We start from the raw sequence: 20,389 nt of genomic DNA on the forward strand, positions 1-20,389 counted from the left end.
CCCGGCGGTACCCTTGTGCGCCCACCTCCGTCACCCCACCCAAAGCGACGGCATTCGCTGACGTCCGGGTCCAAACCTTTTGTCTGCGATGCACACACTGCAATCCGTCCCCAGGCACCTTCCCTCCCCTGCCCCTCGCCCCCACCATCAGCCCCAGAGCCAAGCAGCCCCCATCCCCACCCGCATCCGCTCCCCACCCCGTCCCACCCTCCCCCAGACACTTTCGGCCATTGTCTCGATCGATTCTCTTCCTCTCTGTCTCTTTCTTTTTCTCTTTCTGCCTTCAGCCCGCTCCCACCTCCGCCCTGCTCTCCCCACCTCCACCCTCCCCCCCACCCCCATCCTGACACCTCTCTCCTCTCCCCCGCCCCCCCCCCCCCCCCCACCCCGCTCTCCACCTAAGCCATCTGTGCCAAATATGTGGTGCCAGCTCTGAGAGTACAGCTGGTCCGCTGACAGGGCACCAAGGGGAATGCTAATGAGACGAGATGGTGCCCAGGCAGCTGGCCAGCTGAAGCTCTGCCAAGACGCCGAGGGTACGTGCCAACCCTCCATGTCAAAAAGAAATCAAGGGGGGAGGGGGAATGGACAACGGGAAGGGTAGTACTCTGTGATCGCAGCGTCACCCTCTTTCCCGTTCTCCCCTCCCTACCCTCCGACCCATGGTGAAGAGCCTGCTGTACTCTGGTCTAAGCCGACGAGCACGCCACATTAACTCTTTAAGTGCTGCAGCCCACCGCTTTATTGCCTGTCCCCTTATCAGCCGTCATTTCAGAGAGAGAGAGAGGGAGCAAAGATAATCATTCTGTGCCTCCGTGGTTTTTTCGCAGGTTTGCGTGAGCCCTGAGTCAGAAGCCGGCCTGGCATTGGGTTGCTAACTGTGATCAAATGTAATCCTGGAGGCTCATCGCACGATTGGCCTCTCCACACTACCCCCGCCCCTACCCCTCTCCACTCTCCGTCCAATAGCGGCCAATACCGCCACCCTTCTGAAGCACTGACATTTGTTCAGAAATGTTCTGATGACCATGTCTCCAGGGGTGCATACGGCCACGTCCCACACGGAAATCGGTCTTCAATTCCTGGAGGGTTGTCATCCGTAGGCCAAACGCCTGATCCCTAGGCCAAAGGCCTGATCCCTAGGCCAAAGGCCTGATCCCTAGGCCAAAGGCCTGATGCCTTATCAGGAAACATTCCAAAAGAGCCTAAACCTGCCCCCGCCCCCCAACCACCACCCACAAATCTAGCTGGGAACAGGTCGGAAAAACCTATTCCCATTCCGGAAGCGGACCAGAAAAGCCCCAGACCTAACTGACCAACTCCTACCGCAGGAAACAGGATCTGGGCGTTCGAGTGACTGAGTCACAAAATGTTCGTCTGCAGGTACAGCAAGTAATTAAGGAGGCTAAAGGAATGCTCTCCCTTATATTACAAGAGGAATGGAACACGAAAGTAAGGATGTTATGCTTCAGTTAGACAGGGTGTCATTGGCATCTCGAACACCGTGAGCGGGACTGGTCTCCTTATGTAAGGAAGGATGTAAATGTGCCAGAGGCGGTTCAGAGGAGGTTTAACTAGATGGATTATGGAATGAACACGTTGTCTGACGTACGATCTGTGTGTGGGGGGGGGTCACTGAATATGTTTACAGTTGAGGCAGATAGACAAGGGAATCAAAGGTTATGGGGCGGGGGCGCGGTGGCGGATGGGAATGTGGAATTTGGAATACAAACAGATCAACCAATGATCTTATTGCATGGCAGAGTAGGCCCGAGGGGGCCGAATGGCCTACCACACCGATTTTGTACGTTCCTGTCAACTTTTGCCGGACTCCCGTTTCTGTAAACCCTCCATAATCTCTCAACTGCACCGAAATTCAGCTGCTCTTATCCTTTCTGCGTCGAGTTCCACCATCGCCCCTGGTGTCCTCGCCGATGAACGCTGGCTCCACCCTGCCATAACCCGTTAAATTTAAAACGCATATGGGACGGACCAAATCGGCACAGTACTCCAGAGGACGGGTTCAAGGAATGCATCCGAGCGGGTTTCCGAGAACAATGCGACGTGGAAGCAACCAGCGAAGAGGCCTTTTTACACCTGGCTTTGCATAATAGGGTCAATTATTAATCCCATAGTTTGGGAGGGGTGGGGGGGGCGCATCCGGAGAATAGTGATCATAATATTATGGACTTTGCCATCAAGTTTGAGAGTGATGGAGGTGGCTGGGAATTTCCAGTCGCAAAACTGGAAGATCCTGCTGGTGGACAGGGCCAGAAAACTGTGGCTTGTATGGATCCCAAACTAAAGATATTGAACTTCACAAAGGTAATTGCAGATGTATAAGGGGTGATCTGGCTACATTGGGAACATGAGGTAACAAAGGTGAGATGGTAGATGATCGATGGCTAACACCACTCACCTGAGGAAGGAGCAGCGCTCCGAAAGCTAGTGATTTGAAACAAACCTGTTGGACTTTAACCTGGTGTTGTAAGACTTCTTACTGTGCTCACCCCAGTCCAACGCCAGGATCTCCACATCATGACATTTAAATAAGAATTTCTCAATCGCCAATGAAGGGCTGGTTAGCTCAGTTGTCCGGACAGCTCAAATGTGAATCAGATTAGCGCCAAGAGCACAGGGTTCAATCCCTGCTCCAGCTGATGTAGATTTCCTTGCCTGGCCCTGGGTCACTGTCCGTGTGGAGTTTGCACATTGTCTGCATAGGTCTCACCCCCACAACCCAAAAGATGTGCAGGGTAGGTGGATTGGCCACGCTAAATTGCCCCTTAATTGGAAAAAAAAAATTGGGTACTCTAAATTTACAAAAAAAATTAATTTAATTAAGGCAGAGTTAGACAGTTTTGTTCAGCAAGGGTGTCAACGGTTATGGGGGGGTGGATGGGTGTGGCAGACAGGAAAGTGGAGCTGAGACCACAGACAGAACAGCCATGATCTTATATCTTTTCCAAAGAAAAAATGCTGAAAAAGCTCAGCAGGTCTGGCAGCATCTGTAGGGAGAGAAAAGAGCTCACGTTTCGAGTCCAGATGACCCTTTGTCAAAGCTAAGAGTCAAGAGAAAATGGGAAATATTTATACTGCGGAGTGAGAATGAAAGATGAGTCAAAGCCACAGAAAACAAGGGAAACCGGGTGCTAATGGCCACAGAAACCATGGGGAAAGAGTGCTAATGGCAGTCCCCAGAGAGGACTAAAGGTGCGAAAGGCCAAACAACAGAGAAACTAACACAAAAAGCACTGTCCCGGCAGGCCCATTGTGTCAGCTTGCTCCTGCCCCACCGAACACATTTCCTCTTATCTTGACTCCACCCTCACTCCTCTGGTCCATTCCCTCCCCACCTACATGCGGGATTCCTCTGATACCCTGCGTCATATTGACAGCTTCCAGTCCGCGGGCCCTAACCACATCCTGTTCACCATGGATGTGCAATCTCGCTACACCTCCATCCCACACCAGGGTGGCCTGAGAGCTCTTCACTTCTTTCTCGAAAAGAGGCCTGGACAATTCCCATCCACCACCACTCTCCTCCGCCTGGCTGAACTCGTTCTATCTCTCAACAACTTCTCCTTTAACCCATCCCACTTTCTCCAAATCAAAGGTGCAGCAATGGGTACCAGCATGGGTCCTAGCTACACTTGCCTTTTTATGGGGTATGTGGAACATTTCTTGTTCCAGGCCTACCCGGGTCCCTTCCCACAACTCCTTTACCGGTACATTGATGATTATTTTGTTGCCGCTTCAGGCTCTCGTCCGGACCTGGAAAAATTCATCAACTTCGCTTCCAGTTTCCATCCCTCCATCACTTTCACCTGGTCCATCTCAGACCTTCCCTTCCCTTCCTTGATCTTTCTGTCTCCATTTCCAATAATAGACCATCCACTAATACCCACTACAAGCCCACTGACTCCCACAGCTATCTGGACTACAGCTCTTCGCACTCTACACCCTGTAAGGACACCATCCCTTTCTCTCGGCTCCTTCGCCTCCGTCGCATTTGTTCCGATGATGCCACTGTCCAAAGTGGTGCGTCGTAAATGTGTTCCTTCTTCCTCAGCCATGATTTCCCACCTACAGTTGTTGACAGGGCCCTCAACAGCGTGCGGTCCATCTCCCGCGGCACTACCCCCGCCCCCTCCCCTCCCTCCCAGAACAAGGATAGAGTCCCCCTCGTTCTCACATTTCACCCCACCAGCCTCCGTATGCAAAGGATAATCCTCCGCCATTTTCACCAACTCCAGCGTGATGCTACCACCAAACACATCTTCCCTTCACTCCCTCTGTCAGCATTCCAGAGACCGTTCCCTCCGAGATAATCTAGTCCACTCTTCCACCATACCCAATACCTCTCCCATCACCCATGGCACCTTCCCATGCAAACGCAGAAGGTGTAACACCTGCTCTTTTACCTCTTCCATGCTTAACTACCCAGGCCCAAAACACTCATTCCAGGTTAAGCAACGTTTCAGTTGCACCTCTTTCAATTTGGTCTACTGCATTCGCTGCTCCCAATGTGGTCTCCTCTATATCGGAGAGACCAAACACAGACTGGGTGATTGCTTTGCTGAGCACCTTCGGTCTGTGTGCAATGTTCCAGTGAAGCTCAACGCAAACTGGAGGAACAACATCTCATCTTCCGGTTAGGCACGCTACAGCCTTCCGGTCTCAACAACTTCAGATGATTAGCTCTACTCCACCTCGACCCATTTGTTTTCATCCCATTTCATTTTAACTGTCTTTTACCATTTCTTTCTTAATATATATTTAACCCCCCCCATCTTATCCACCTTTCCTTACCCTTTCTCCCCTTTGCTTCAACCTCGCCGCCCCACATCTACATCTGTCGCAGTTGACCCTTTGACGATAGTTTCTCTGCTGTTTGGCCTCTCACTCCTCTTGTTCTCTCTGGGGACTGCCATTAGCACTCTTTCCCCTTGGTTTCTGTGGCCATTAGCACCCGGTTTTCCTGGGTTTCTGTGGCTATGACTCATCTTTCATTCTCACTCCGCAGTATAAATATTTCCCACTTTCTCTGTCTGTTAGCTTTGACAAAGGGTCATCTGGACTCAACGTGAGCTCTTTTCTCTCCCTACAGATGTTGCCAGACCTGCTGAGATTTTCCAGCATTTTCTCTTTGGTTTCAGATTCCAGCATCCGCATTAATTCGCTTTTATCTTTTATTTTTTTGTTTTTTTTCCAATTACGGGACAATTTAGCGTGGCCAATCCACCTACCCGGCACATCTTTGGGTTGTGGGGGTGAGACCCATGCAGACACGGGGAGAATGCGCAAACTCCACACGGACAGTGACCCGGGATCGAACCCGGGTCCTCACTTCTCCTCACATTTTCCCCTATTCTGCTCCATCTGCCATATTTCAGCCCGCTCACTGAACCTATCGCTATCCCCCTGGAGACGCTTTGAATCCTCCTCACAGCTTACGTTCCCATCAGCAAATTTGGCTGCAACGCAGTCAGTCCCTTCATCCATGTCGTTGATATAGATCGTAATTAGCTGAGGCCCCAGCACCAATCCGTGTGGAACTCCACTGGTTACTGTTTTCCCCACCTTATAATGACCCGTTTACCCCGACTCTCTGTGTCCTGTGAGTTAGCCAATCCTCTATCCATGCTAATATGTAACTCCCTGCACCATGAGCTCCTATCTTGTGCAATAAATTTTGTTGTTGCACCTTACAGCACGTCTTTTGGAAATCCAAATACACCACATCTACTAGTTCTTCTTTATCCACCCTTCTTGTTCCATCGCCAAAGAACTCCAGTAAATTTGTCGAATACGATTTCCCTTTCGCGAAACCGCATTGAATCTGCCAGAATGTATTACGGATTTACTAAGTGTCCTGCTACTGCCTCCTCACTCGTGGATTCCTGCCCCCCCCCCCCCCCCCACACAAGGACAGATTGTCCGACGAGCAGACCTATAAGTTTCCTGCTTTCTGCCTCCCTCTTTCCTCGAGTACCGTTGCTCCATTCGCGGTTTTCCCAATCCACTGGGACATTTCTGGAATCAAGGGAATTTTGGAAGATTACAATCAATGCATCCTCTATCTCTAAACGCTGCTTCTTTTAAGAACATTGTAAACTGTGAAGAGGACAGTGTAGAACTTCAAAAGGACTAGTTGGGGGAGTGGGCAGATGAAGTTCAACAAGGGTGAGGTGATGCATTTTGGACGAAAGAACACAGACAGACAATATAAAATGAGGGATAAAATTCTTCCAGGGGTGCAGGAGCAGAAGGACCTGGATGTATCTGTGCAGAGATCATTGAAGGTGGCAGGACAGGTGAAGAGAGCAGTTAATAAAGTATACAGGATCCAAAGATGTGCAGGTTAGGTGGATTGGCCATGTTAAATTGCCCTTAGCGTCCCAAAAAGGGGTGGGGTTACTGGGTTTGGAGGTGTCGGTTTAGGTGGGGTTCTCTTTCCAGGGGCCGGTGCAGGCCCGATGGGCCGAATAGCCTCCTTCTGCACTATAGATTCTATGATCTATGAGTATCCTGGGCTTTATTAATAGGGACACAGAGTACAAGAGCAAGGAGGTTATACTGAACTGATACCAGACACCAGTCAGACCTCGGCTGGAATATTGTGCACAGTTCTGGGGGCCACACGAGAGGAAGGATGTGAACACATTGGAGAGAGAGCACAGAAGAGGTTTACAAGGATGGTTGCGGGGATGGGAAACTTCAGTTATGGGGATAGATTGGAAAGGTTGGGACTGTTCTCCTTGGAGAGAAGGAGGCCGAGAGGGGATTTGATAGAGATGTTCCAAATCATGAGGTGGGGCCTGGACAGAGTGGACGGGGAGAAACTGTTCCGGCTTCGTGATAGGATCGAGAACGAGAGGGCGCAGATCGGAAGCAATTTGTAAAAGAAGCAAATGCGATTTGAGAAAAACACTGGCCACCAATGTGGCCGTGGAAGAGGGGCAGAGACAGTCGGGCTGGGCAGCTCTCCCTTGATCATGTAACCATCAAGCAGCGGCAGATTGAGGCCAAGTTAAGGGCCTCAATTGAATCTCAGGCAGGTGGCCCACCTGTAAATCAGCACCGGTGGTGTTGGCTGGTTGGGGTGGGGAGGGGCGGGGGGGGGGGGGGGGGGGGGCGGGCGGGGGGGCAGCGGGAAAGGTAGACGGGCAGATCACTGATAGCACGGCCCCCTAGTTCGTGGGCCAGCTTTCCACCCTGGGGGATTAGAGAGAGCCAACATGGTTTTGTGAAAGGCAAAGCACGTTTGACAAACCAATTGGGCCTTTTTGAGGTTGTAATGAGAAGGGTAGATGAGGGGGAATCAGCGGATGTAGAATATTTGGATTCTCAAAAGACATTTAATAAGTTGCCATGCAAAGTTTTAATCTGAAACATGAGGGCTCACAGAGTAGGGTTTGGTGGGCGGGGGTTTGGGGCAGGTGATTTATTAGCATGAATTGAAGCTTCGTATTTCTTTATTCATTTACAGGATGTGGGACATCGCAGGCTAGACTAGTATTTATTGTCCATCCCTAATTGCCCCTTGAGGAGGTGGTGGGTGAGCCGCCTTCTCGAACCGGCTGCAGTCCCTGTGTGGTGTGGGTAACACCCACAGTGCTGTCAGGGAGGGAGGTCCAGGATTGTGACCCAGCGACAGTGAAGGAACGGCCGATATATTTCCCAGTCAGGATGGTGAGTGTGGGGCTCGGAGGGGAACTTGCAGGTGGTGGAGTTCCCCATGTGTCTGCTGCCCCTTGTCCTTCTAGATGGTAGAGGTGGTGGGTTTGGAAGGTGCTGTCGAAGGAGCCTTGGTGAGTCGCTGCGGTGCATCTTGTAGATGGTACACACGCTGCTGTCACTGTGCGTCGGTGGTGGAGGGAGTGAATGTTTGTGGATGGGGTGCCGATCAAAGCGGGGCTGCTTTGTCCTGGATGGTGTCGAGCTTCTCGAGTGTTGGGGCCGCACTCATCCAGGCAAGTGGAGAGTATCCCATCGCACTCCTGACTTGTGCCTTGTGGATGGTGGACAGGCTTTGGGGGGAGTCAGGAGGTGAGTTACTCAGCCTTTGACCTGCTCTTGCAGCCACAGTATTTATATGGCTGGGTCCAGTTCAGTTTCTGATCGATGGTAACCCCCAGGATGTTGATAGTGGGGGATTCAGCGATCGGAACGCCATTGTATGACAAGGCAAGTTGGTTTGGTTCTGTCTTGTTGGAGATGGTCATTGCATGGCACTTGTGGGGCACAAATGTTCCTTGCCACTTGTCTGGTTAGTGGACAGAAAACAGTGGGTCATTTTCTGGTTGGCAGGCTGTGACTAACGGAGTGACGCAAAGCACAGAGCTCGGGCCTTGGCTGTCCACAGCCTATATTAAAGTAAAGTCGTCATGGTCCCAGATGAGGTTTTCCCTTTTGAGGGGGAGAGGTGACTGGTGATGATTTAACCTGAGGATCAGCACACCTCAGGCAAGGGGCAGGGTTGAGAAGGCAGGGTCTTCGTGAATAACCTCAGCCGGTACGGGAATCGATCCCGCGGCGCTGGCCTCGCTCTGCATCAGGACTCAGCTATCTAGCAACTGAGCTGTACAGGCCCCGCTATATTAACGCTTTATTCATGACTTAAATGAAGGGAACAATTTGGCAGACGGTACATTGCAAGGTGGGAAAGTAAGTTGTGAGGAGTTGTTTTCATTCTCTCCCTTCATCTCTCTGTTTGTCCCTGCTTCTCCCTCCCTCTCTCTTTGGCAGCTTCTGAGGCGGTCACCCTCGCTTCTTGCTGACCAGTTCATGGGGTGTGAATAACGAAGAAATTGGGCAGCTTAATCAATGGGGATCATTATGTTGTGTGGAAAGAAGCAGTTTCTGGGCAAGCGCTCGACCTCCGCATATCTGCGTGTGGGGTGTCTTCTCCCACACACCAAGCCAGAGCCAAGGATGCACCAAGGTGGAAACAGATTGAAGGTGAGAGACAGGGAGAAAATAAATATGGAGACAGAGAGAGCGAGTGAGACAGACAGAGAAAGAGAGACGGACAGAGAGAGAGAGAGACAGGCACAGAGAGAGCGAGGCAGAGATAGAGTGAGAGACAGAGAGAGAGAGAGTGAGACAGAGAGAGAGAGAGCGTGAGACAGAGAGATAGAGAGTGAGACAGACAGAGAGAGAGAGACGGACAGAGAGAGAGAGAGACAGGCACAGAGAGAGCAAGGCAGAGAGAGAGTGAGACAGAGAGAGAGAGAGAGAGAGAGAGTGAGACAGAGAGAGAGAACGTGAGACAAAGTGAGCACATGAGACAGAGAGATAGAGGGTGAGACAGACAGAGAGAGACAGACAGAGAGAGAGCGAGTGAGACAGAGAGATAGAGTGAGACAGAGAGAGAACGTGAGACAGAGTGAGCACATGAGATAGAGGGTGAGACAGAGAGAGAGAGAAAGAGACAGAGAGCGAGACAGGCACAGAGAGTGAGACAGAGTGAGCGCATGAGATAGAGGGTGAGCCACAGAGAGAGAGAGAAAGAGACAGAGAGCGAGACAGGCACAGAGAGAGTGAGACAGAGAGAGAGAGTGAGACAGAGTGAGCGCGTGAGACAGAGATAGAGAGTGAGACAGACAGAGAGAGACAGACAGACAGAGAGAGCGAGACAGGCACAGAGAGATCGAGGCAGAGAGAGAGTGAGACAGAGAGAGAGTGAGACAGAGAGAGTGAGACAGAGAGAGAGAGCGTGAGACAGAGTGAGCACGTGAGACAGAGAGATAGAGTGAGACAGAGAGAGAGAGAGAGAGAGATAGACTGACACAGAGAGAGCGAGACAGGCAGAGAGAGCCAGAGCGAGAGAGTGAGACAGAGAGAGAGAGTGAGACAGAGAGAGAGAGAGAGTGAGACAGAGAGAGAGCGTGAGACAGAGAGATAGAGAGTGAGACAGACACAGAAAGAGAGAGACAGACAGAGAGAGAGCGAGACAAGGACAGAGAGAGCGAGGCAGAGAGAGAGTGAGAGAGAGAGAGAGAGTGAGACAGAGAGTGAGACAGACGGAGTGAGACAGAGAGAAAGAGCGTGAGACACAGTGAGCATGTGAGACAGAGAGATAGAGTGAGACGGACAAAGAGAGAGAGACAGAGAGAGGGTGCGCACGAGAGAGAAAGAGAGAGCATGACAGAGCGATGGTGATGAAGACACAGAGTGAAACACATCGAGAGCGAGTGGCTGAGAAAGGGAGACAGAGAGTTTTCGAGAGAGACAATAAGAGGGATTTTGTGGAGTCGGAGAGGGGGGAAAGAAAGAGAGAGAGTGGGAGAGTGAGACACTGCTAGGGATGAAGAGGGAGCAGGACCATAAGTGTTAACATTACAGAGCAGCATAGCTCCCTCCTTCCCCATTTGCCTCTTTCTGCTTTTCCACCCCTTTGTCTCCCTTCCCCATTGCTGGGTTCTCCGGATTGCCATTCAGCCCTTTGCCCCGGAACCCCGGGTGCCTTTGTGGGTTTTGGGTGCGAGTCTGGCTGCGACTGCCAATTGCTGCCTCACCGCCTGGTGCGCAGAATACGGGGCACGTGAGCGAGCGAGACAGTGGAGCGCAGGCTGTGGCCGTGGGACCCACACTTCGGAAGGGCGAGTGTGTGTGTGGTGGCGGGTTGGGGGGATGGTGGTTGAGTATTAACAGAGCAGGGCTAGCGGCGGGGAAGCCTCTCCTCACCAGTCTAAGCAAGTCTCTTCATCCATTTTTTTGTAGGATCGTCGCACACTCCCTCGTCAGCAATGAACACCAATCACGGGACATGTTGAGGCCCCCCAATTTATCCCCGTGACTGCCACCGTCAATGAATCGTGAGCGGCGAGTGAAGCATGTGACCAGAACGTTCAGGTAACTTATTTTCAGATATATCTATCCAGTAAGCATTAGCAAGATTTCCACCTATAATTCTGCAGGAAAGTGCCGAGGGAGCTTCACACCATATGTAAATCATGCCAAGCCGCCCCTGGGAGCAGAGGATAGATACAGAGTAAAACTCCTTCTACACTGTCCCCATCAAACACTCCCAGGACAGGTGCAGCACAGGGTTACAGAGTAAGGCTCCCTCGACACTGTCCCCATCAAACACTCCCAGGACAGGTACACACGGGGTTAGATACAGAGTAAAGGTACCTCTACACTGTCCCCATCAAACACTCCCAGGACAGGTACAGCATGGGGTTAGATACAGAGTAAAGGTACCTCTACACTGTCCCCATCAAACACTCCCAGGACAGGTATAGCTCGGTGTTAGATACAGAGTAAAGCTCCCTCTGCACTGTCCCCATCAAACACTCCCAGGACAGGTACAGCACGGGAATAGATACAGAGTAAAACTCCCTCTACACTGTCCCCATCAAACACTCCCAGGACAGGTACAGTACGGGATTAGATACAGAGTAAAGCTCCCTCTGCACTGTCCCCATCAAACACTCCCAGGACAGGTACAGCACAGGGTTAGATACAGAGTAAAGCTCCCTCTACACTGTCCCCATCAAACACTCCCAGGACAGGTACAGCATGGGGTTAGATACAGAGTAAAGCTCTCTCTACACTGTCCCCATCAAACACTCCCAGGATAGGTACAGCAAGGGGTTAGATACAGAGTAAAGGTCCCTCTACACTGTCCCCATCAAACACTCCCAGGACAGGTATAGCTCGGTGTTAGATACAGAGTAAAGCTCCCTCTGCACTGTCCCCATCAAACACTCCCAGGACAGGTACAGCACGGGGTTAGATACAGAGTCAAACTCCCTCTACACTGTCCCCATCAAACACTCCCAGGACAGGTACAATACGGGATTAGATACAGAGTAAAGCTCCCTCTACACTGTCCCCATCAAACACTCCCAGGACAGGTACAGCACGGGGTTAGATACAGAGTAAAGCTCCCCCTACACTGTCCCCATCAAACACTCCCAGGACAGGTACAGCATGGGGTTAGGTACAGAGTAAAGCTCCCTCTACACTGTCCCTATCAAACACTCCCAGGATAGGTACAGCACGGGGTTCGATACAGAGTAAAGGTCCCTCTACACTGTCCCCATCAAACACTCCCAGGACAGGTACAGCTCGGTGTTGGATACAGAGTAAAGCTCCCTCTGCACTGTCCCCATCAAACACTCCCAGGACAGGTACAGTACGGGATTAGATACAGAGTAAAACTCCCTCTACACTGTCCCCATCACACACTCCCAAAACAGGTAAAGCACGAGGTTAGATACAGAGTAAGGCTCCCTCTACACTGTCCCCATCAAACATTCCCAGGACAGGTACAGCACGGGGTTAGATACAGAGTAAAGCTCCCTCTACACTGTCCCCATCAAACACTCCCAGGATAGGTACAGCACGGGGTTAGATACAGAGTAAAGCTCCCTCTGCACTGTCCCCATCAAACACTCCCAGGACAGGTACAGCACGGGGTTAGATACAGAGTCAAACTCCCTCTACACTGTCCCCATCAAACACTCCCAGGACAGGTACAGCTCGGTGTTGGATACAGAGTAAAGCTCCCTCTGCACTGTCCCCATCAAACACTCCCAGGACAGGTACAGTACGGGATTAGATACAGAGTAAAACTCCCTCTACACTGTCCCCATCACACACTCCCAGAACAGGTATAACACGGGGTTAGATACAGAGTAAGGCTCCCTCTACACTGTCCCCATCAAACATTCCCAGGACAGGTACAGCACGGGGTTAGATACAGAGTAAAGCTCCCTCTACACTGTCCCCATCACACACTCCCAGGGCAGGTACAGCACGGGATTAGTTACAGAGTAAAGCTCCCTCTACGCTGTCCCCATTACACACTCCCAGGACAGGTACAGCACGGTATTAGATACAGAGTAAAGCTCCCTCTACACTGTCCCCATCACACACTCCCAGGACAGGTACAGTACGGGATTAGATACAGAGTAAAACTCCCTCTACACAGTCCCCATCACACACTCCCAGGACAGGTACAGTACGGGATTAGATACAGAGTAAAACTCCCTCTACAATGTCCCAATCAAACACTCCCAGGACAGGTATAGCACGGGGTTAGATACAGGGTAAAGCTCCCTCTACACTGTCCCTATCACACACTCCCAGGACAGGTACAGCACGGGGTTAGATACAGAGTAAAGCTCCCTCTACACTGTCACAATCAAACACTCCCAGGACAGGTATAGCACGGGGTTAGATACAGAGTAAAGCTCCCTCTACATTGTCCCCATCAAACACTTCCGGGACAGGTACAGCACGGGGTTAGATACAGATGTTATGGGCCAGGGTTTAGAGAACCCCAAAGTGTATCATGGAGTTCACCTGACCCACAACTTTTACTAGATTGTGGTATGGGGAGCACACGGCCCACTCTACAGGTGTGGTACAGCAGAAATGGAAAAGTATTTTTTAAAGCAAAAAAATGTTTATTCTATGAACTCAAGTTTGCCTTTTTAAAACATACAGTGAACATCTTAGCAACCATCAATTGAAATACAACCCCCAAAGAATACAACACTAAGTAATGCTTAATAACTTCCCAAACAACATCCAGAAGACAAAAGAAACACCTTTGAATAGAAGCACATTAGGGTTACATTCACTGCTGAGAACATTTATAATTCTGAATTCACCAAATGATCAAGAGACAGTCTTTTCATGGCAGAGAGATCAACAGTACACCTGCTCTGTCTGGCTTCAGCTCCAACAACGAAAACAAAACTAAAACACACCCTGCAGCAAACAGCCTAAAACAAAAGTGAAAAGCTGACAGACAGCCCAGCCCCACCCACTCTCTGACATCACTGCAGTAGTAAACACCCATTTCTTAAAGGTACATTTCTTAAACACCTATTTCTTAAAGGTACCCTCACATGACACCTCCACCCAAGAAACAAAAACCCATCAACTTCAAGATGGTTTCATTTTTCACCTTTTCACGATCCTTTAAGAAATGCACACAGTAAATATACTTTGTCGTTTCAAAAAAAAAACAACGCACGCAAACAGTTATAATAATATAGTCCATTTTTTTTCATTCTTCTTCCTCCAACTTAAATCCGTCTCGATTGACAGTCTCTTTGAACAAGAAGGTCTCCGCACGATCCATCCATTTCTCTATGCCTCGGCATTTCTCTTTAAAGTCAGATACTTTAGTTCTATCCGATCACAGAGTCCCTTGCAATTCTCCAACACAGGAGCATTGGTTATCATAGCTTTCAGGCAGTCAAATGCCTGTTGCAAGTCCGCTGAAATTTTTGACGTGTCTTCAGCAAGTCCATCAGTGGAGCAACCACGCTACAAAACTTTTTCACAATGTTCGATCAAAGCCACTCATGCCAAGAAATCGCATTATTTCCCTTCGTATTGAGGGTATCGGAAACTCCTCAATAACTGTTGGTTTCACATCCCGTGTGACCATTCAACCCTGTCCGATTGTATGGCCAAGGAAGTGACCTGGGCTTTTCCAAATTCACTTTTGGCTAGGTTTATCACCAAACCCACCTCCTGAAGTCGATCGAATAACTCCATCAGATGTTTTAAATGATCTTTCCATGTCGGGCTGAAAATTATCAGATCGTCTTTGTGTACCACACAATTGGGTAATCCTGAAACAACTTTGTTAGTTAACCGTTGAAATGTGGCTGGTGCCTTTTTCATGCCAAATGGCATAACTTTGAATTTCAAAGCACCTTTTAAGCATATTCATATGACATACTCGGTGAGTCTTCCTTCTATCTGGTGTTTTTACCTCACTTAACTTCCTTTTAATCTGATACGGTCCACAAAACCTAGCTTTTAAAGGCTCCCCTACCACTGGTAACAACACTAAAACTTTATCTCCACTGGCAAAACTACGAACTTTGGATTTATTGTCCGCTACCCGTTTCATCACATGTTGTGCAACTTTTAAATGCTGTCTGGCCAATTCACCTGCTCTATTTAATCGTTCCCGAAAATTTGACACGTAATCCAAAAATGTAATTTCCGATTTCTCACTCACCAATTTTTCCTTAATCAATTTAAGTGGTCCTCTTACCTCATGACCAAAAATTTGTTCAAAGGAACTAAATTTGGTTGACTCATTAGGTGCATCCCTAATTGCAAACAGTACAAATGGAATTCCTTTATCCCAGTCCTCTGGATAACCGTGACAATAAGCCCTCAACATTGTCTTTAATGTCTGATGCCACCTTTCTAACGCTCCCTGCGATTCTGGATGGTACGCAGTTGATTTAAATTGTTTTATTCCTAAACTATCCATAACTTCTTTGAATAACCTTGAGGTAAAATTTGATCCTTGATCCGATTGTATTTCTGTGGGTAGTCCATATCTAGTAAAGAATTTAAGTAACTCCTCCACAATCTTTTTAGCTGTAATATTATGTACTGGAATAGCCTCTGGAAACCTAGTAGACACATCCATTATAGTTAAAAGATATTGATTCCCACTTTTACTTTAATGAAGCGGTCCCACGCAATCATATAGGACCCTTGTAAAAGGTTCCTCAAATGCTGGCATGGATATTAAGGGTGCTGGTTTTATCAAAGCTTGAAGTTTCCCTATCACTTGACATGTGTGACATGATTGACAAAATTTAACTCCATCTTTATGTAGTCCAGGCCAATAAAAATGTTTTTGGATTTTAGCTTGAGTTTTCCTTATTCCCAAATGACCTCCCACTGGTACCTCATGTGCAACTCGCAACACCTCCTTTCTATACCCGACCGGCAATACTACTTGATGAACCTTTGCCCACTTTTCATCCGCCTGCATATGTAAAGGTTTCCATTTTCTCATCAAGACATCACTTTTACGGTAATAACACTCTAGTATACTCTCAGATTCCTCTTCCGTGCATGCTTTCTGATACATCCGTTTTATTTCTACATCTTTCTGTTGTAGCTCCGCCAATTTTCCTGAACTAAAAATATCCGCCTCATCCTCCACCTGTTCTTGTTCTTTTTCAACCATTTGATCAAAAATCGTTTCTGATAATTGCACTTCAACTTCATCTTCACTCTTTGATTTCTCCTCTTGTCTTAACCTGTGACTTTGCGACCTTGTCACTACACAATCCGGAAAAATCCCAGGATATTCGTCCTTCAACACTTCAGTTGTCTGATTTCCCACTGGCTTATCAACCACGGCAGGCATCACTCTCACCTGCGATCCAGCTATATCATTACCCAAGATAAACTGTATTCCTGGACAAGATAGTTTCTCTATTACTCCTACTACCACTTCACCACTCTTCACTGGACTTTCCAACCGTACCTTATATAATGAAACACTATTCCTCTCACCCTGATTACATATTACCACCTTTTCTGGCAACATTCTTCCCAAACTACATAACTCCTCATCTCTTGCCATTAAAGATTGACTAGCTCCCGTATCTCTTAAAATTGTGACTTCTTTACCTGCTCCTCCTGATACACACGAGTAAACGTTACCCACACAAGTAGATTCTTTAAAGAGATCCTGCACCTTCTTATCAATCACCTCTTGATCAGGCTGTACAATCTTTTGCACTTCCTTCGCTTCACTTGGGCTTTCCTTTATCACTTTAACAAACCCCATTGTCTTATCCTGTTTTACCTCATCAGCCTTCCCAGTACTTTTCTTCAACTACCAACACTGTGACTTTACACGGCCTAGTTTATTACAGTGAAAACATTTGAAACTTTTCATCTCTTTTCCACCCTCCTGGATTTCTTTTTTAATCTGAGGTACACTCTCTTTATTGTCTCCCATCAGATCACCTTTACCTTTCCCACTTGAGTATTTCTCATGTCCCCAGTTTCTATCCCTCACCGGCTGAAACTAATGTCGGAAACCAAGCTTTGATTTATGAACTAATTCATAATCATCTGCCATTTCTGCTGCTAACCTCACAGTTTTAACCCTCTGCTCTTCCACATGAGTTCTCACGACATCAGGAATTGAATTTTTAAACTCCTCCAAAAGTATACTTTCTCTGAGAGCTTCATACGTTTCGCCAATTTCCAAAGCCCTTATCCACCTATCAAAATGACTCTGTTTGAGCCTTTCAAACTCCAAGTATGTTTGACCAAATTATTTCCTTAAATTTCTAAACCTTTCTCTGTAGGCTTCAGGCACTAGTTCGTATGCAGCTAAGATGGATTTTTTCACCTCCTCAGATGCCCCAGATACCTCCTCCGGTAGTGTTGCAAACACTTCACTCGCCCTACCTATCAGCTTTGTTTCAATGAAATGTGGCTATTTCATTTGTTTAGCTAGCTTCTCAAATGAAATTAAAAAAGCTTCCACCTCCTGCTCGTCAAACCTTGCCAATGCTTGGACATATTTAAATAGATCCCCACCAAGCCTTTGACTATGACACTCTTTCTCACTATCATCACTATCCCCCAACTGTACGTTTCTCTTTACGTCTGCCAATTTTAACTGACTGTTATGTTTCATAGCCATTATCTGAAGTTCAAACTCTCTCTTTTTCCCTTTCCTCGCTATCTCTTTCCTTTTCCTCTCTATCTCTTTCTTTGTTTCTTTCTTCGCTCTCCTTTTCTTTTTCCCTGATCTGTATCCCGCTTTCTCTTTCTTTTTCTCTCATTGCATATTCAAGCTGCAATTCTTTTTCATGGTCAAGTTGCTTAATCTGCAACTAGATATTTGCCATTTATAATCAATCAGACTGTATCTCAGGCAACTTTAAATGTTTAGCCACTGCCATAATGACCTCATCTTTTCACATTTTGTCAGGTAATGTTAACTGCAATGCTTTTGCCAAATCTAACAGTCTGCTTTTAGTCTCTGTCCGTAAGGTACCGTGTGTGACCATCTCCACCCCCAAAAACGTCAAAATCTCTGAAAGAGCCATTGTCAACAATACACTCCCCATTTAAACTAAAATACCACACCTGAAAAGCAACCACAATATGCTCACCCCTCACTGTCTTTACGTTCACTCAGCCAATCCAATAGATCGACTTCTATCCCCCTCGAGCCCCCAATTTGTTATGGGCCAGGGTTTAGAGAACCCCAAAGTGTATCATGGAGTTCAGCTGACCCACAACTTTTACTAGATTGTGGTATGGGGAGCACACGGCCCACTCTACAGGTGGGTACAGCAGAAATGGAAAAGTATTTTTTAAAAGCAAAACAATGTTTATTCTATGAACTCAAGTTAACCTTTTGAAAACATACAGTGAACATCTTAGCAACCATCAATTCAAATACAACCCCCAAAGAATACAACACTAAGTAATCCTTAATAACTTCCCAAACAACATCCAGAAGACAAAAGAAACACCTTTTAACAGAAGCACATTAGGTTTACATTCACTACTGAGAACATTTAGAATTCCGAATTAACCAAATGATCAAGAGACAGTCTTTTCATGGCAGAGAGATCAACAGTACACCTGCTCTGTTTGGCTTCAGCTCCAACACTCAAAACAAAACTAAAACATACCCTGCAGCAAACAGCCTAAAACAAAAGTAAAAAGCTGACAGACAGCCCAGCTCCACCCACTCTCTGACATCACTACAGTAGTAAACACCCATTTCTTAAAGGTACATTTCTTAAACACCCATTTCTTAAAGGTACTCTCACATGACACAGAGTAAAGCTCCCTCTACACTGTCCCCATCAAACACTCGGAGGACAGGTACAGCACGGGGTTAGATACAGAGTAAAGCTCCCTCCACACTGTCCCCATCAAACACTCCCAGGACAGGTACTGCGCGGGGTTAGATACAGAGTAAAGCTCCCTCCACACTGTCCCCATCAAACAATCCCAGGACAGGGAGAGCACGGGGTTAGATACAGAGTAAAGCTCCCTCCACACTGTCCCCATCAAACAATCCCAGGACAGGGAGAGCACGGGGTTAGATACAGAGTAAATCTCCTTCCACAATGTCCCCATCAAACACTCCCAGGACAGGTACAGCACGGGGTTAGATACAGAGTAAAGCTCCCTCTACACTGTCCCCATCAAACACTCCCAGGACAGGTACAGCATGGGGTTCGATACAGAGTAAAGCCCCCTCTACACTGTCCCCATCAAACACTCCCAGGGCAGGGACAGCACGGGGTTAGATACAGAGTAAAGCTCCCTCTACACTGTCCTCATCAAACACTCCCAGGACAGGTACAGCACGGCATTAGACGTAGAGTAAAGCTCCCACTACACTGTCCCCATCAAACATTCCCAGGACAGGTACAGCACGGGGTTCGATACAGAGTAAAGCTCTCTCGACACTGTCCCCAACAAACACTCCCAGGACAGGTACAGCACGGGGTTAGATACAGAGTAAAGCACCCTCTACACTGTCTCCCATCAAACACTCCCAGGACAGGGACAGCACGGGGTTAGATACAGAGTAAAGCTCCCTCTACACTGTACCCATCAAACATTCGCAGGAGAGGTACAGCACGGGGTTCGATACAGAGTAACGCTCCCTCTGCACTGTCCCCATCAAACACTCCCAGGACAGGTACAGCACGGGGTTAGATACAGAGTAAAACTCCCTCTCCACTTTCCCCATCAAACACTCCCAGGACAGGTACAGCACGGGGTTAGATACAGAGTAAAGCTCCCTCTACACTGTCCCCATCAAACACTCCCAGGACAGGTACAGCACGGGGTAAGATACAGAGTAAAGTCTCCCTCTACCCTGTACCCATCATACATTCCCAGGACAGGTACAGCACGGGGTTCGATACACAGTAACGCTCTCTCTGCACTCTCCCCATCAAACACTCCCAGGACAGGTACAGCACAGGGATAGATACAGAGTAAAGCGCCCTCTACACTGTCCCCATCAAACACTCCCAGAACAGGTACAGCACGGGGTTAGATACAGAGTAAAGCTCCCTCTACACTGTCTCCATCAAACAGTCCCAGGACAGGGACAGCACGGGGTTAGATACAGAGTAAAGCTTCCTCTACACTGTCTCCCATTAAACACTCCCAGGACAGCTACAGCACGGGGTTAGATACAGAGTAAAGCTCCTATTACACTGTCCCCATCAAGCACTCACAGGACAGCAACCGCACGGGGTTAGATACAGAGTAAAGCTCCCTCTACACGGTCCCCATCAAACACTCCCAGGACAGGTACAGCACGGGGTTAGATACAGAGTAAAGCTCCCTCTGCACTGTCCCAATCAAACGCTCCCAGGACAGGTACAGCACGGGGTTAGATACAGAGTAAAGCTCCCTCTACACTGTCCCCATCAAACACTCCCAGGACAGGTACAGCACAGGGATAGATACAGTGTAAAGCGCCCTCTACACTGTCCCCATCAAACACTCCCAGAACAGGTACAGCATGGGGTTAGATACAGAGTAAAGCTCCCTCCACACTGTCCCCATCAAACAGTCCCAGGACAGGGACAGCACG

The 20,389-nt window shown here is 48.3% G+C and overlaps 1 protein-coding gene across 1 annotated transcript in view; it reads left to right on the plus strand.

Annotated features, from left to right (window-relative positions):
- The first annotated feature begins 669 nt into the window (after positions 1 to 669).
- Positions 670 to 20,389, plus strand: part of LOC140417929 (zinc finger protein 536-like) — a 256,639-nt gene continuing 236,919 nt past the window's right edge. The window contains exons 1-2 of the mRNA XM_072501360.1: positions 670 to 1,383; positions 10,729 to 10,860. The gene's annotated coding sequence lies outside the window, so the exon portion shown is untranslated. The remainder of the gene's footprint in view (positions 1,384 to 10,728; positions 10,861 to 20,389) is intronic.

This window comes from Scyliorhinus torazame, chromosome 5 (genome assembly GCF_047496885.1).
Source record: "Scyliorhinus torazame isolate Kashiwa2021f chromosome 5, sScyTor2.1, whole genome shotgun sequence".
NCBI classification, from domain to species: domain Eukaryota; kingdom Metazoa; phylum Chordata; class Chondrichthyes; order Carcharhiniformes; family Scyliorhinidae; genus Scyliorhinus; species Scyliorhinus torazame.